Source organism: Triturus cristatus, chromosome 4_2 (genome assembly GCF_964204655.1).
Source record: "Triturus cristatus chromosome 4_2, aTriCri1.1, whole genome shotgun sequence".
Taxonomy (NCBI): Eukaryota; Metazoa; Chordata; class Amphibia; order Caudata; family Salamandridae; genus Triturus; species Triturus cristatus.
Genome location: NC_140586.1, coordinates 689,641,890 through 689,659,047, shown reverse-complemented (window position 1 = coordinate 689,659,047; position 17,158 = coordinate 689,641,890).

Genomic DNA, 17,158 nt, shown 5'->3' with positions numbered 1-17,158 from the left:
TGAAGACGGTTCATAGTAAGAAAAGAAGACGGTTCATAGTCAAAATAGGGATTATAGGGAAACTTGAGCCCTGATTGGTCATTCAGTTGTACTGCAGTTCTGTTCCTATTGGCTTATGTTGGTAAGCCTCATTGGACTGGTAGATTTTACCTTTGTCTTTACTGCTGCTGTTTAAGTAAAGAAAGTTAAGAAAGGCATAATACTCGCCTCCATGTCTTTAATAAAAATTAAGCCTTTCCGTGAAAGTAGGAAAATATGGATTTCCCTGCCAATGCACCATCTGTTAAAATAAAGTACAGCATGTCGGGAACCCAAAAGTCTAACGTGTACAACGCAAAAAGAGCAAGCAGCACAGCAAATAATCAAGAGACAATTGTAATTTGAACCGACCAGAGCTCTCACTCAAAGCAGGCAGGTAATGGAAAAAAGCCATGCCAGTTTGAGCGGGTTATATACATTTTCCCACGGTACAAGTCTATGGAGCTCAAACTGTCACAGACGCCTGTTACTAAGTTATCTTATAAGGAGGTGGCAGGATCTTCTCACAGAGAAAATATGAGCCATCCTTGTGGCAAAAGATACAACACATTGATACACTGCTGACTCCATGAACTTCTTGAAACCACGCTTCTGGTTGCTAGCGTCAAAAACAAGGCAATGGTAGAACAAGATGCAATGGGAGGAGGAGGCCAGGGACTTTAGAGCCCTATTTCCCTTGAGGACCCACACTGTAGGACCCAAACTGGAAATTTCCCAACTTGATGTAGAGCAAAATGGACACAACATAGCACGTATGCTATGATAAAGAAAAGACAAAGTGCTTGTATATTTTCAGGAACCACCGGGCCTGTTGGCTAGTGTGCCCACATGTGAAATCCAGGCGCTGCCTGCTGCCGAGTAGCTTAGGATCAGGAAACAATCTACATTCCACACTCATCTTCAATTATATTAAACTGCAAACATATTTGTGTTAAATCGGTGCTCGGAATTACCCTCTTGCTGCTTCGAATTTCCTAGTTCGTCCTCATGTGATTCTTCAGATGAGCACGTTTCACATCTTCTGAATTTATGGTTGTTAGTCCCTTATCTGTATTGAAATATAAAAGATGATTCGACCATAAACTTTATAATTGTAGAGACGATTCACCCGACCCTCGTCTTCATATCAGGCCTGATTCACAACATTCCAGGCTTGAAAGTCAGGATTTGCCTTTCTTTGTAGCGAGCATGAACTCTTCCATGATATATATATATTTGTGCAAGCACCTATCAGAATCGAGAACATTGAGCTTACATTGTGCAGAACAGCAGTTCCCTAAAATCTGGGCTAACCACTGCTCTAAAACTGCACATATTGCAACTGAAATTCAAGTGGGATTTGTGGGTTAAATTAGTTTTAGTGTTGAGCATCTCACAAAAGTGAGTAGTGCCACACGATTTACTGTCCTTTGAATACGTTTCAACACTTCAGGGTCAAACATAGTGACATATGAATCTAAGCAATTGTCTAGCCCTGATGATGTAAGTTGAATGATATATTTGCAGTATCATAAATGGAAAGGCCCCTCTGTCAAACATTAACACAATTTTCACACAAATTCATAGTATACAATCAATTTCAAACTGTACAGTATGACATATTTACAGGTTCCACTTGAGAATATTTATGACATTCATGCTGTATGCCCCATTCACAGTTTAGCATGCTTTCACATCCTCTCTTATATACCATTTGACAAAAATACCACTTTTATAAGTAATTGGGGAAATTATCTCAGCGTTCAAGCACTTTCCTAGGTAGGTTGCAACATTTAAATATGCGTGCATTTTATGTCTACCACAAGCAGCCATTTCTGTTTAAATGAAAGGATATGAAATCAGAGTTAGGTAACTTATTTTTGCTGTTTTAACCCTCTCTGCCTTTAATAGCTTACTCGAATTTTTGGCTCATTTTCAGAACCTGACATAAAAGAGGAAGGAGCTAAATCTATGTTTGTACTTTTACTAATTGGCAGTTTTAAGCCCCAGAATGTAAAACCTGAGATATAGTAAAAGCAGGCACCTTACAAGAGGACACTAGCATTCAGCTCAACACTGAATACTGTGTTATATTAAATGTAATCCCAGTAGGTAGGTGGATTAGCCTCTGCCATGTGGTTCTCCCTGTCTAAAATGCACCATGCAGAGCTGTCTCCAGTGCGTATATTAGGAACGCCTGTGCAGGTGCTGATTGAGTTTTTCCCCATTATTTGAAGTCCAATCTAATAAGCAGAAGGTATGTATATTTTTCACATGTATAAGGAGCAGATACTTCATTCATCATTCTATGTACTTTCTTTGTTTCATAGTTATGGTTTGGTGGGAAACTTGGGTGAGGCACACCTTTGTCCTAAGACGCAATTCTCCTATAACAAACAAGCATTGGGACCTTAAGCAATCTGAACTGCTAAATAAATCACTGATGTAGTAAATCGAAAGCAGCGCGCTGCATGTTACTGTGTTTAACCCTAGAAGGATGAATGGCTAAATGAACCAGTTGCAGCACAGGCGCACTGATGTTCGTAGGGATCCATCTTTCCAACATTATGATAATACAACCCTCCCTTCCAACAGATCACTAGTGGTTTATAATCGAGCTGCAAAATATTGCTCCAAACAAATGCAGTCGGTCCCTTGTGCCCCGGCAGCATGTTAATGCATGGATATGTGTGACGCTATCTCCTTGTTCATGTGCGTGCTTTAATGGCTCTGACAAGGAAGAGCCGATAGCTAGAATATCAAGACACCCAATTGGCCCTCTAAATTGGAGCTAGAACCGATAAACAGAGCCTGGCACTCCAGCAGGTAGTGAGGGAACCAAGGGAATGGGGCAGAAAGATACCAGGAAGCAACGACCCCGGTCTCCTGGGCCGGGATTGTTCCAGGGAGCTAGAACCACAAGGCACTGAGCTGATGAAGCTGGGATCCGAGGAAAGCGCTATATAAGCAAACCACAAGTTATACACACACATCCTTCCTTAGTAGGAATCTAGATGTCCAATGTACTGATTTTGTGCCTTAATGGGGCTCTAGAACCTTGTGGCACTGGTTTAGAACCATACCAAGGAGCAAAAACCCATAACAATGAACTTGAATGGCTCCTGGTGCATTTAAATTAAGCTATAATCCTAGGACACTGATCTATAGTAAGCTAGAACCCTCAGAGCACTTTGTTAGCGTACTGTCCATGTAGCACTCACTAGACTGAGCCAATGCTAGGATGACCAGGCATCCTGGATTTGCCAGGACAGTTCCGGTTTTTCAATAGCTGCCCAGGCAAGATTTCAGCAAATATGTCTCGTGTCCCGGTTTACAGAGAGGGACGACGGAAAACAATGGGATGCACGTTTGTATGTGATCTAAGGCAGAACTAGTTATCAGCTGCTAACAGAAAAGAATTTAATTAACAGATAGGATACTAGCTTCAATAATTGCATTTAGCTATTTCCTTAGAGCCTCATTATGTCAGCTTGTTGTTGAGCGCTGTCATTGTGCCCTTCGGCTCATGTAAAGTAATAGTCCTTCTTCTAGTTTTGCATAGTTTCAAAATCTTTTCACCCTAGCCAAGGCATATATTTGACTCTTTAGCAGGAAGCTACAGCTCCAAATCACTAAGGGCCATATGTAGGTAACCCAATACCGGTCGGTAACGGCCGATTTTCGGTAAATATACCGTTACCGACCGGCATTTAGGCTTTTGAGATGTAGGGGGATCATTTCTGCATTCGGTAATTTACCGAATCGGTTAAATTACCGAATCGGTAATTTTACCAATTCGGTAAATACCGAATACAGAAATGAGATGTAGGGGGAGTGTGTGGTGGGTGTGGGGATTCGTTATTTACCACCAACTGAAAGTTGGTGGTAAATGACGAATGTCTCTGTAAATGCATCATTTGGCCCTTAGATGTGTGCAATGTGGCAGACACACATGCCCTCAGGGCATGTATGTGTGCCACATGTGCACACATGCAGGAATCAGGGGTGCAACAGGGTGTCAATGTGACACCCTGCCACCCTTGATTGAGCTCCCCCCATTACCGATTCGGTATTTACCGATTCGGTAATGGTAACTGGCTTCCCATTGATTCCTATGGGCCTCCTGGCCCATAGGAATCAATGAGATACAGGTTACCATTACCGAATCGGTAAATACCGATTCTAAAATACCGACACTTACCGAATCGGTATTTTTTTACCTACATTACATTTACCGATTCATAAATACCGAATCGGTAAAATTCGGTATTTAAGAATCGGTAAATGTAATTTACCTACATAAGGCCCTAAGCCAGCAGTCAGGAACCCAAAGTGACAGCGAGTCTCACGGGCCATTATAATGCCACAAAACCCTAGAACCGGTCGTACTTATTATGCCCCTATAGAGCATCATAAAAGAGCACCGACAATACTTTAACCGGAGTTAAAAAAGTAAAGCTCCATAAAAAAATAACTTTTTCTCAAACAGGTATTAGGATCATGGTTCCCGGTAGCATGCGCGCCTGCGCTCGCGCGCACACTATCTTTCCCTAGCGCGCACACTATATTGCACAGCGCGCACGTCTCTGCTTCCTGCAAAATTCAAAGACCTTTTGCTGCCCACAGCCTCTTAAAATACGAGTGCTGTGAAAAGAATTAAAGGTATTTTTCTTGGTGCTGAAATGCAGGGAGAAAGTCTGGTGAGTTTGCAAGGCGGGGTGAAGGTCAGCTGAAACAAGACTTAAAAAACGGTAGACCTTCCCTGTCATGGGCCTGTGGAATGTCATAACAGAGACATGCCGTTTGTGCTATTCGTGTCGGGAGTGGAGGAGCCTGAAAGGCTGCAAAGATTATTCAGAAGTGCAGCAGCATCCAGGTGCACATCCAGAAATGTTTGTTTTATGGGGCAATACATCTGCACGATTTGTGTTTGTTTGTCGTTGTTGAACAGAGTAAGGGTTCGGCTTAGCAAGCTGTTAATTTCTGCAAATCTGCCCAAGGTTTGCAGCTGTTTAAAAGTGCCCAAAAATAAAATGTAGTGTGATACCGACGCAAATACTTTATTTCACAGAGTTTCCCGTTTGTTCTTTATCCCATATTAGAGCATTTTAAATGCCTGCATTCAGAATGTGCGCTCACTGCATTTAATTGCTGGAAGCACAGGTGCTCAATATGGCGCCCTGACCTTGGCACCCGGTGCTGTGGCACAGCTCGCACCGCCCAAAAGCCTGCACGGCGATTAAGACCGCCTATATAAAACCAAATGAGTGGCACAGAAGAGTGTACAGCTTTGCATGTCCACTGAGAAGAGGAGTGAGCTGGAGCTAGAAATGAGTACTGAACTTGAACTATGAAATGTCATGTGCAGCACTCACCCCCTTTCTCCCATTACCAAAGGCCCAGGGCCAAAAACAACTCTAGATGCCCTTCAAAGATCCAGGCTTTGGAAATGTCTGCTGGGCTAGCAACAAACCTGTCAAGTCTAAGACTGACCCTTTCCCATTCTCATTATCTTTCAGACCAATAGGCCTGATGGTCCCTATCCTGTGACGCATGTGGTGGCCACTCCTACCACGAGAGACAAGATAGGACAAGTTAAGATAGGACAAAAGATGAGCACAAGAGGTGTGGATGGAAAGTCACAATGTGCAATTGAACAGATTGATAATAAATGCCAATAAAGTTTGTTTAAATAAATAAATAAATGAGGTGTGGATGGAAAGAAAGAAAAATAAGGAAGAACAAGAGGAGATAGCAGCTTTGTAGGTATTACAAAGAAGGGTAAAAAGAAATAGAGAAGGATCAAATTATCGACAAGAAGAAAAGAAAGGGAAAGAAGAAGCTAGGGAAAGAACCTGAGTTGTAACGAAGGGAAACATCCATATTGTATTTAGCTATGTATGTATCTGTCAACAAGAACAAGGAAACCCTTTCTCCTACATCCCGCATGATTGGCTATCAGTTGATTTCTTCAATTATTTTACCTAGGGAGAAAGATGACCAGTTTACATCTGATTCATCGGTGATGCATATATTATAAGGCCATACAGCAGTGAGTGCCATCAGAACAGTAGGAGACACCTCACGTAGGCAACCACTGTTTGCCTGTTGGCTAGCTATTTCTTGTGGCAAGGTTTCACATCATCAGCATACTCCTATGCGTGCAGCGATGCTTTTCACTGTATTAGGAGCCATGTGACAGGGAAACCTAATGTGGGTTGCTGTATCTATCCATACAGCTTAATATGTCCAGTCCTCAGTGTCAGAGTGTTGCTGTCCATTCACGAAGTCTGATGACCACCAAACTAAAAATGTGTCAAAGGTACTAATATCATTCTTTATTTATGAAGACCCAACGCTAGGGGTTAAATCCAGAGTAACTTATGAGCAACACACATATTTCATTGCCAGAGGATTTTGTGGTAATTTTGCCAGGCCAACAGGACCACAGCATCACCAATTACTTCACCACACCTGCACAGGGGGAAATAAAGGGGAAAGGGGTAGAAGAGGATCAGAATAATGTATGTAGTGATAAAGTAACAAGGGCTAAGGAAGATGGGGGTATAGAGACAAGGGAAAAGAAAAGAATCAAAGACAAAGCAACAGAGAAATGAGAAGAAAGAGAAGCAAAGAGTGGAGAGAGGCATGGAGAAAGTGAAATCAGTAAGTGGTAGGAGAGATGAGGGAAAATGAAGGGGTGATGGAGCACAGTGGAGAGAAATATAACAAGCATTTGCAATGCAATCGGTCGACCTTTGGGACCTTATATGTATTTAGCTATGCAGCACATTAGCCTGGGTGCTGAAACATCAACTGTTCTTTAACATGGAGGGAAAATAAGCACCAAACTGTGTGACATGCCAGGTATGGGAACACATGGAGAGAAATATTGCCTTTCATCAGGAAATAGTATAGTCCAAAGCTCTGTTTTTAATTTAAAATCAGGGCCTTCGGTGGTCATATCACTGAAAAAACAAGATTTGAAAAAAATATTATTGTCTACGGGTGCTTATGGAAGACAATTTCTATGGACTGGAATCTAGAGAATGCTAAAGTGATTCTGGTATTTTACTGACCTCTGCTGGTGGTTTTCTATCAAGAAAGTTAAATAGAGGCAGTTGCCAGAAAAAGTAAAAAAAGAAAGTCCCTAAGCAGAAAGCAATTCTGGCAGTTTACTGACCGCTGCTGGTTGTTTTCTATTAAGACAGTTAAATAGAGGCAGTTGAACAGAAAAAAAGTCCCTAAGTGGACAGACAAGTCCTAGGGCAGATCTCCAGAGCCCACAAAGTACATACACATATAAGTATATCTTAAAGTATATACAAGTACATACACATATAAGTATATACTAAAGTATATACAAGAGGTCTCGAATGCTCGACCTAAAAAGGGGTAAAATACAAAAAGAAAACGGAAAAATGTAAACCTGGGGGATAAAGAAGTAGTTAGGAGGAGTGGCAGAATGAGTGGATAAAAAATGTATCTGATTATAAAATGATTAGAAGAGGAGGACTGAGAAAGAAGAGGCATTAAATGAATGTGTCCACTATGCACCCTTAGATATGCCCCTGGCTCTACCTCTAGTCCACAGTTCAGTGGGTTGAGTACCTGCACTTATTTTTCCTCATTGTAGATTCAGCCTCATAAACACTATGAAGTCTAAACTGAGAAAAAGTCAGGATGAAAATCACTTGGACATGCTGATCAGGACAAAAGTCTACCTTTTGAGTAACAAAGTTAAGCTTGATAAAGGTTACCAGCAATGGAAGAAGGGCCAGGACCAGTGAAAGAAGTAGGCATGTCACACATCTCTTGTCAGCACTTGACTTGTCTGAGCCACCATTTGCCACTGTCTGTTTGTCAAGGATGTGCACATTATACGGACTGCCTCTTAGCAGGGACACAAATTGTTAGGTGGTAAATCAGCATGTTAATGTGTTATGTAATTGTCAAATTGCTAAATGTATATATCCTTGTATAGTCTCCCAACATTCCCCCGCCAAATAAGCAATTCTCCAATTGAAAATATTCAATAAAATCTTATTATAGTGCAACCTTCTGAGTCCTGTCCTTTTTTAGGTCTCGGCTGCGAAGGCTGCGCTTGCGCAGTCTCGCTCCGAGATTTAATGACTTTGAGAAGAGGGGCTTGCACCCGCCCCTCTTCTCTCCTGTTCTCCATTGGCTGGCCTCTTAAATGCTGGCCAGCCACTGGAGAAGAGGTCCAGTCACTCCGTTGAAGCCCCGTCCTTTTCGGATCGGGGGCGTGTTTTTTGCGAGAAGTCTCAGGGAGGAGACAACAGCAAAACACGCCCCCAAATCCGAAAAGGACGTGGTGTTTCTCCGAGGCATTTTCTGCTGTGCCTGGGAGAAAGGCGGTGGTGTCCCGGCGTTGCTCCCTCACCTGATCTCCTGTGATCAGCAACCCAAGACGTTACATCAGTGGTGCCTGCGAGAAGCAGAACGAGCAGCGGAGTTTCGAAGCAGGCCTGGCGGTGAAAACGTTTTGGCTCTCTTCTAGCATGCTCTGTGGCCTCCAAGCCCAGGCGACACCCTACTGCTGAATGCCGCTCCCTAACGTGAGGCGCGCGCTTATATACCAGTGGAGGGGTGCAAGTAATTATTAATAGAAGGCGAAGGAACAACGACTTTACCGTCATCAAACACGAAATTTCATAAACTGGGGATGCTCAAAATAGAAGCGGCGCCAAGAGAACAGCAACACGTCCGCCTCAGAGCGCAGATTTTTAAACGCTGATTGATTTATCTTTCGAAACAGACAGTTATTCACCCCGCCTCCCCCCAACCCCGGTCGGGCAGTCTTGCCACGCCCCCTACTCCTGGTCCTGAGCGGCGAAGGTCTGGGCGCATGCGCAGTGCTGGGTTGCCGTTAGCCCGGTTCTTCCAGCGGTGGGGGCGAGCAAGCGCCGCCGCCGACGCCAGGCACAACGGTATCACCGGCAACCGGCAGCAGAGCGAGCAGCCCGGGGGAAGCAGCTGTAGCCCCGCCTTCCAGGGAGCCATGTGAAGCTTCTTGAATCGGGGAGGAAAGGCCGAAGCAGGGTCTGCTGCGGGGGTGAGTGCTGGCCGTGTCAGGGGGTGCATGGCAGGAGAAGAGGGGTGCACCAGCAGACTGGGTTACGTGTCATTGACTCTCATAGATGAGTATTGGGAGGCTCTAGTTTCGGACATCCTCTTCATCACAAGGCAATTAAATGAACGTGATAAAGCGTAGCTTAGAATATATATGCATTTTGTATATAATATGTATTGCTTTGTCCTTTTTCTAGAGTTGTAATAATTAGATGTGTACGTTCACTTAATCTTCCCCGTGCCTAACAAAGAATGATTGTGTGTCCTAATGTAACGTAACAGGTGCTATGTAAGGCGCTCTGATACCTGATTGGATTCGGGTCAAGTTCGCGCTATATAAAAACTCAGCAAAAAAACAAAAGGGTCCCTGGTATCTAAAAGAAAGTTTTGGGCTGACATGGAGGTGTGAGAACATAAGGGAAACACGAGGCAGACTGATTCACTCTTGCACTGTCAGGGCACCAACTACCAAGTGCTTTACGCTCGCCCTCGCATATGGAAGGTGGCAGACTGGCTTGGGTCCGAGCCATAACCAGACTGGGACGTGGGACATGAACCCCCGTTCAAAATTCTACTTTCCTCAACCCTGCAGAATAGGTGGAATCTGGGACGTTGCAAAATCCCTTAGTTACTGCTCAGGCGCAAGCTTTTCCACTTCCTTGGTAATAGGCTGCATTTGTTCAGCACTAGGCAGTAACCTACCTTAAAAAGAACAAGCATTTACAATGCAACGGTCTCGGGATTGTTAAAGTTAGAGCTATTGGCATTGCTCATGACATTGATTTTGTTTATGTTTTTGTTTTTAAAACATGTAGAGAAACGTCATTGTTATTTACAATGTCAATAGCTTAATCAGTGTGTGTGTAGGTGGCTCTGTGTGTGGGTGCAAATGAAATAGGTCTCGCATTTGAGAGTGATTAAGCTATTGACATTGTAAATAACAATGGCGTTTTTTTAAATGTCTTAAACATAAACAAAAATAATGTCATGAGCAATGCCAATAGCTCTAACTTTACCAATGCCGAGACCATTGCATTGTAAATGCTTGTTTAACTTGGGGTGCAGGTGCCACTAGAGTAAACAAATCATGTCATGATGATCTGTATCTACATTGCAAAACTGTCTGAAGACTATTAAATGGAGCTATATTTGTGAAATATTCCTGTTTTCGCTTTCATTGTAAACAAAGGTTTTGAGTGGTAATTACCAGAGATTTATATACTCAAGTGCTGCGCTGGCATGCTTGGTGCACAAAGCCTTGGCTGAAGGGCACAAAGATCTTGCACTGCCGCACATAGAGGAAATAAATTAGAGGGAACATTGATTAGGATAGGGATATTGAACATAGGCTCTGGATAGCCTATTTCTCATCAACTCAGAAAAATACCACATTTGAGAAGAAGCAGCAAGTTACATACCTGAGGGGGTTTTAAATGTGAACCAGTTGCATTGTTTTGAGCAGATAGTAATAAACAATGGTTGTTGCTTCCATCTTGGCCCTATTGTCTTTAAAATAAACTGGTCAGCCCAGGATAAAAACACCTTTGGTTTTTCCCTTTGACCACAGTTTCCCATTCGCCTACCAAAAATGCAAATCTGTGCCCTGACACTTTGCCAGTAAGTGAAAAAACGGCATAATGGCAATAAAAAAATATTTTTAAGTTCATGCCATACAGTAGTCAGTCACACCTGAAACTACCTTGGCCAACCATTGATCATCTAAAATATCTTAATTTATGTGAAATGCCAGGAAGCTCTTTCCATAGTACTTTTATCCATGCATCTAGCAATGTTTTAATCACAGTTCGACCTCGGGTCCCTGGACTAGTCCCAAGATTTGCCACTACGGGTCTCTGGACTAGTCCCAAGATTTGCCACTACCTTATTTTAGCATGAAGATGCTAGTATCTTTACTTAACTTGTGTATTTGTTATTTTATTTGAGCAAAGGTATTCTGTAATTGTAGCTCATTTATTGTTTATATTTCAGCCTCATACGGTGTAATGCCTGAGTTCTGGAAATTTCACGATTTCCCCTTTTTCCTTCAACATATTGTCCCAATTCTATGGATTTTAAATAATATTTGATGAAATCAATTACTTATTCTCCATTTGGAGCTCATAGACATCATTGTATTTCTTGGTTTTATTATTTGGTATTACCCCTCTTGAAAGGGACCACGGTTTCTGTAAAAGACACCTATACCTTAGGTCCCTTTGACTTTCAGGATTTCCTTGTTTCTTGAAAATATATTAATCAACTTCCAAACACGCATGGGGGAAGGAAGACTTCACCAGGAGGAACGTTAATGCCCACAATGTATAGACTGTTGTAAATGTGAAAAGCTTGTCATATTTGGAGCAGATTTTTAAAGAGCTAGCTAAACTACTATGACAACTGTATAGACAACATCAATTACCTTCCAACACCCCTAAGGATTAATATTGAAAACTTGATTGTTCTGCATGGTCACCCCACTTTTTTGCCTTCTGTTGCTGATGCACTTTTTTGGTGGCTTTAGGACTCTGTGCTCTTTACCCCTGCTAAGCAGAGGTAAAGTGCTTCTGCCCTCCCTTATAAAACGTTAAAAATGGTAGACACGATTGACACCTTTTATTCACTTATCAGTGTCTAGTATATCATACTAACTGTACCCAGGGCAGGCAAATTAAATGCTACTAGTAATTTGCAGCGCTCACTGTGCTACTCACTAAAGTAGCCCTACGAAACATATGTCCAGGCCTGCCACTGCAGCCTGAGTGTGCAGTGTAAACTGCCATTTCTACCTAGCAAAACAAACCTTTTACCGGGCTTACAACTTCCTTTTTAATACATCTACATCTCCCCTAAAGTAGCCAATCAATGCCCAAAGGGCAGGGTGTATCATATTTTAAAAGTAGGACATATGTATTTAATATTTTACTTGTTCTTGAAGTTAAACACCTCCACTTTTTTTAATACTGTGGCAAGGCTGACTCTCTCATAAGATAGCACTGGGTTACACCATTATATGTAATAAGTGCTAACTTCATCTTCGAAGTAGCTAGAGAAAAGTTTTAAGGCACATTTTCATAATAATTTAAAATCCAACTTAATAGTCAAGTCAGGTTTTATATTAATATTTTAGAGATATTTTTGTGGGGTTGGGGACTACAAGCTGAGGATTTTTTTCTGGTCTGTGACCAGTCCCTTTCAGAGCTTGAAATTATGTCTACCTTGTCACTGGCAGATGAATCTCACAATCAGGCCTGCCTCCCCATTGTCTCCCTGGCGAGACAGGCACTAAATTATTTGGGAGTACAGGAAACTGCCCAGAACTGGTTTGGGGGAGTGTAAAGGCTTGCCCTCCACCCACAAGCTGAAATCGGGCTGTCAATAGAGCAAGGAATGTTTCCGTTCGTCTGGAAAAAGGCTTTAATACTGAGGCTTCTTAAAAAACCGAAGATGGATCCATCAACTTTGAGTAGTTAGACCTATCTCACTATCTCCTGCAGTCAACAAATTGTTGGAAACCCTGGGGATTTTGTAGATCACCAAGCATGTTGAAAGAAACAACATCCTTCATCCCTCTCAATCAGGATTCTGTGTAGGTTTTAGTACAGAGAGCACACTTTTAGAGGTTGCTGCATTCATCAAGGGAAACCTTTGGAAACAAAATTGGTGGTAATTTTCTTGATTTGTCCACTGCTTGTGATACTGTGTGTCATGACTACCTTCTGCTGAGATTGCATGAGGCTGGCCATATGGCTAAAGCTTGGCTCTGGTTAAAATCTTGCCTTCTCAACATACAATAAGCTCTATTTGTGCCACCATATACTTCCTGTATCAATCAAAGCATTTGTAAAGCGCACTACTCCCCCGTGAGGGTCTCAAGGCTAAGGGGAGGGGGAATGTTGCTACTGTTCGAAAAGCCAGGTCTTGAGGAGTCTTCTGCAGGTTAGTAGGTCTTGGGTCTGTCATGGGCGGATGGAAAGGGTGTTCCATGTCTTGGCGGTGAGGTGGGAGAAAGATCTGCCGCCGCCGGTCACTCTTCAGATGCGGGGGACAGTGGTGAGGGCGTGGTCAGCAGAGCGGAGCTGGCGGGTAGGGGTGTAGAAGCTGAGTCGGCTGTTGAGGAACGCTGGTCCAGTGTTGTGGAGTGCCTTGTGTGCGTGGGTGAGGAGCTTGAAGGTTATCCTCTTGTTGACGGGGAGCCAGTGCAGGACTTTCAGGTAGGGTGTGATGTGGCTGAAGCGGGGGATGTCGAGGATCAGGTGTGCGGAGGTGTTCTGGATGCGTTGGAGCCGTTTCAGGAGTTTGGCCGAGGCTCCTGCATAGAGGGTGTTTCCATAGTCCCGTCTGCTGCTGACGAGGGCCTGGGTGACCGTCCTTCTTGTTTCGGTGGGAATCCACTGGTAGATCCTGCGGAGCATGCGGAGGGTGTTGAAGCAGGAGGAAGAGACGGCGCTGACCTGCTTTGTCATGGAGAGGGTGGAGTCAAGGATGACCCCTAGGTTGCGTGCGTGGTCGGTGGGTGTAGGAGCTGTCCCTAGTGTGGTCAGCCACCAGGAGTCATCCCAGGCCGAGGGGGTGGATCCGAGGATGAGAACCTCGTCTTGTCCGAGTTCAGCTTCAGTCGGCTGTTTCTCATCCAGTCGGCAACGGCCTTCATTCCTTCGTGGAGGTTGGTTTTGGTGGTGTGGGTGTCGTTGGTGAGGGAGAGGATCAGCTGGGTGTCACCGGCATAAGAGATGATGTTGAGGTCATGCAGTCGGGCAACGTGGGCGAGCTGTGCCATGTAGATGTTGAACAGCGTTGGGCTGAAGGATGAGCCCTGGGGTACGCCGCAGATGATCTTGGTGGCTTCGGATCGGAAGGGGGGGAGGCAGACGCTCTGTGTTCTGCAGGAGAGGAAGGAGGTGGTCCAGTCCAGAGCCTTCTCTTGGATCCCGGCATCGTGGAGGTGTGTTCGTATTGTGTGCAGTGGCAGACCGTGTCGAAGGCAGCTGACAGGTCCAGGAGGATGAGGACTGCGGTTTCTCCATTGTCTAGCAGGGTCCTGATGTCATCGGTGGCAGCAAGGAGGGCAGTTTCGGTGCTGTGGTTGCTGCGGAACCCAGACCGGGACGGGTCCAGGATGCTGTTCTCCTCGAGGAAGCTAGTCAGTTGTTTGTTGATGGCCTTCTCGATGACCTTCGCCGGGAACGGGAGCAGGGAGATGGGTCGGAAATTCTTGAGGTCCTTGTGGTCCACCTTTGGTTTCTTGAGTAAGGCGTTGATCTCAGTGAGCTTCCAGCTCTCCGGGAATGTTGCTGTCTCGAAGGAGATGTTGATGGCTTTCCGGAGATGGGGTGCGATGGTGGTGCTGACTTTGTTGAAGATGTGGTGTGGGCATGGGTCTGACGGGGATCCGGAGTGGACGGTGTTCATGATCTTGATGGTGTCATCGTCGTTGATGTTGGTCCAGGAGAGCAGGCGGTTGGTGTGGGTGGTGGTTGTGGGGGCAGAGTTCTCAGTGGTTGCCGTTGTGGACGTTGCGGTGAGGCTGACGTTGATGTCTGCGATCTTGCGGTGGAAGAAGGTGGCCAGTGAGTCGCACATGTCTTGCGAAGGTGGGATGTCGTTGGTGTTGGAGCTGGGATTGGAGAGTTCCTTCACGATGTTGAAGAGCTCTTTGCTGTTGTGCGCATTGTTATCTAGGTGGTCTTTGAAGGAGGCCCTTTTTGGCAGATCTGATGAGGTGATGGTGTCTGCGGGTGGTGTTCTTGTGGGCTGCGTAGCTTTCCGGTGTTCAATCACGGATCCAGTTTTTCTCTAGCTTTCGGCAGGTTTGCTTGGAGGCCTGGAGGTCTTCAGAGAACCAGCTGGCTTTCTTTCTGGTGTGGCTGGTGGAGGGTTTCGTGAGCGGGACGAGGGTGTTGGCGCAGTCGTCGATCCACTGTCTGAGGTTGCGGAAGGCGGCGGCAGGGTCGGTCGGGTCTGCCTGGTGGGCTGTATCAAAGAAACAAGATGTGGTGTTCTGCAGGGCTCAGCTGTTAGCTCCACCTTATTAAATATCTATGGGCCATATGTCTGAAAATGGCCATTTGCGATTCTCAAATAGCGATTTTTTGCGAATCGCTATTTGAGAATCGCAAAACCCTATATATGTAGGATTTGCAATAAATTTTGCGAATCCTACATATTCCTTAATTACGAATCGCAAATTGCGATTCGCAATTAAGGAATACCTCCCCATTCATTCCTATGGGCCTAGAAGCCCATAGGGATGAATGGGAAGACATTCTCAATTTTCAATTCTCAATTAGAGAATCGCAAATTGCGAATGCAATTTCAAGGGTGCCAGTGTGTCAAAAGGACACCCTGTTGCACCCCTGAAATGAGCATGGGTGCAGATGTGGCGCACATACATGGCCTGAGGGCATGTATATGAGTCACATGGCACTTTGAAAAATGGATAAAAGTGAATTTTTCAAAGACATCGCAAATTACCACCAACTTAAGGTTGGTGGTAATTTGCGATTCCTTAAGTCCAAATTGCACTTTTTCTGTGCTTTTTACATTGCATTTAAGGAATCGCAATTTGCGATTCCTTAAATGCAATTGCAAAATAGGGAATCGCAAAATGTGCGATTCCTTAGTTTGCAAGGGGTGGTTTGTGTCATACATATGACACTGCTGTTTTGCGATCGCAAACGCCGAAATTCTGAGAATTACTGCGTTTGAGATCGCAAAATTTACTTCATACATATGGCCCCAAATGTCTCTGCTGGCCCTTGAAGTTCAGTCTTGGCGCTTCTACATTGTATCTTATGTGGATGATGACCAACTGAATTGGGAGATCCTCCTATCCATACATCAGTTGCTAGAAATGTTGGCATACAATTTTACACAGAACTATCTTTTAAATCACATGTACAGTCCTGTGAAGCTAATTGCTTCTCCTTTCTTAAATCTTAAAAAAGTTGATCAAATATCTCCAAGTAGTTATGCGTAAGGATGTTGTGCATTCTTTTATTGCTTCTAAATTGGATTATGCCAATGTCTTGTACCTGAGAGCTCCAATGGAACTGCAAATCAGGCTTCAAAGTATGCAGAATGCAGCAGCGGGACTTATTTTGAATATTCCTCGAGGGCAATCCATTTGACTGAAGCAATTGCATTGGTTGCCTATTAGGCAAATAATACAATTCAAAGCATTACTGATTACACACAGGAGTACATAGAATAATGGTCCCTCTTATGTACAGACTAAAGTAAAACATATACACCCCATAGAGCACTTATCTCAGCAAATCAAAATCTACTTTGTGTTCCCAGAATACATAAGGCTAGAGATGGTGTTAGATCTTTTTATTTCCATACAACTAGCTTGTGGAACTCTCAGGGGGATCAGCTGCAAGCAATGGCTTTAGAGTCTGTCTTCAATGCTAACGTGAAGACTTTTTTTTTTAGAAAAAGATAGATACTTCCGGTAAGTAAATGCACACAGTCACCAATTTCTGTTAACTGAGCACCGGGATGCTTCCTTAGAAGCAGCTCTTTGCACTTTACAAATTATTTTTAATTTTTTCATAAAAATGGACCCATAGACCTCCCCTCAAAACACTTCTGGACTTGTAAGGAATCAAAAGATCTGCCCTGCACTCTGAGAAACATGAAGCGGGACTGGATCTCCTTGATCTAAATCTAGTATCCCCGACGTTTCTCCAAGGGTAGTTAGCTGACCCCCTATTTGAGCTACAGGGAAACAACAAGCTTCCAGATGCCTCCCTTCTGCAAGAACGTAGCTGACCAGTTCCAAGTCGACCTGCCATGGACCCTGCCGCTAGTCTTTGCTGGAGTGAGTCCAAAACCTCAAGTGATGCTGGTGTTAGAGTTTACTTCTCTAGTTCCAAAAACTGCAATTAATGAGACTTTCAAATATTTGGAGATGGAGACCGTGACCACTGTCCAAGCTGCAGCTATTGATGTTGAATTGCCAGTTGGCCTCAGCTTGCTAGTTTTCCCAGCTAAAGGAGATCTGACTTACAGAAAAGTTTCTAAGTCCAAATTTAGAGGGCTTCAT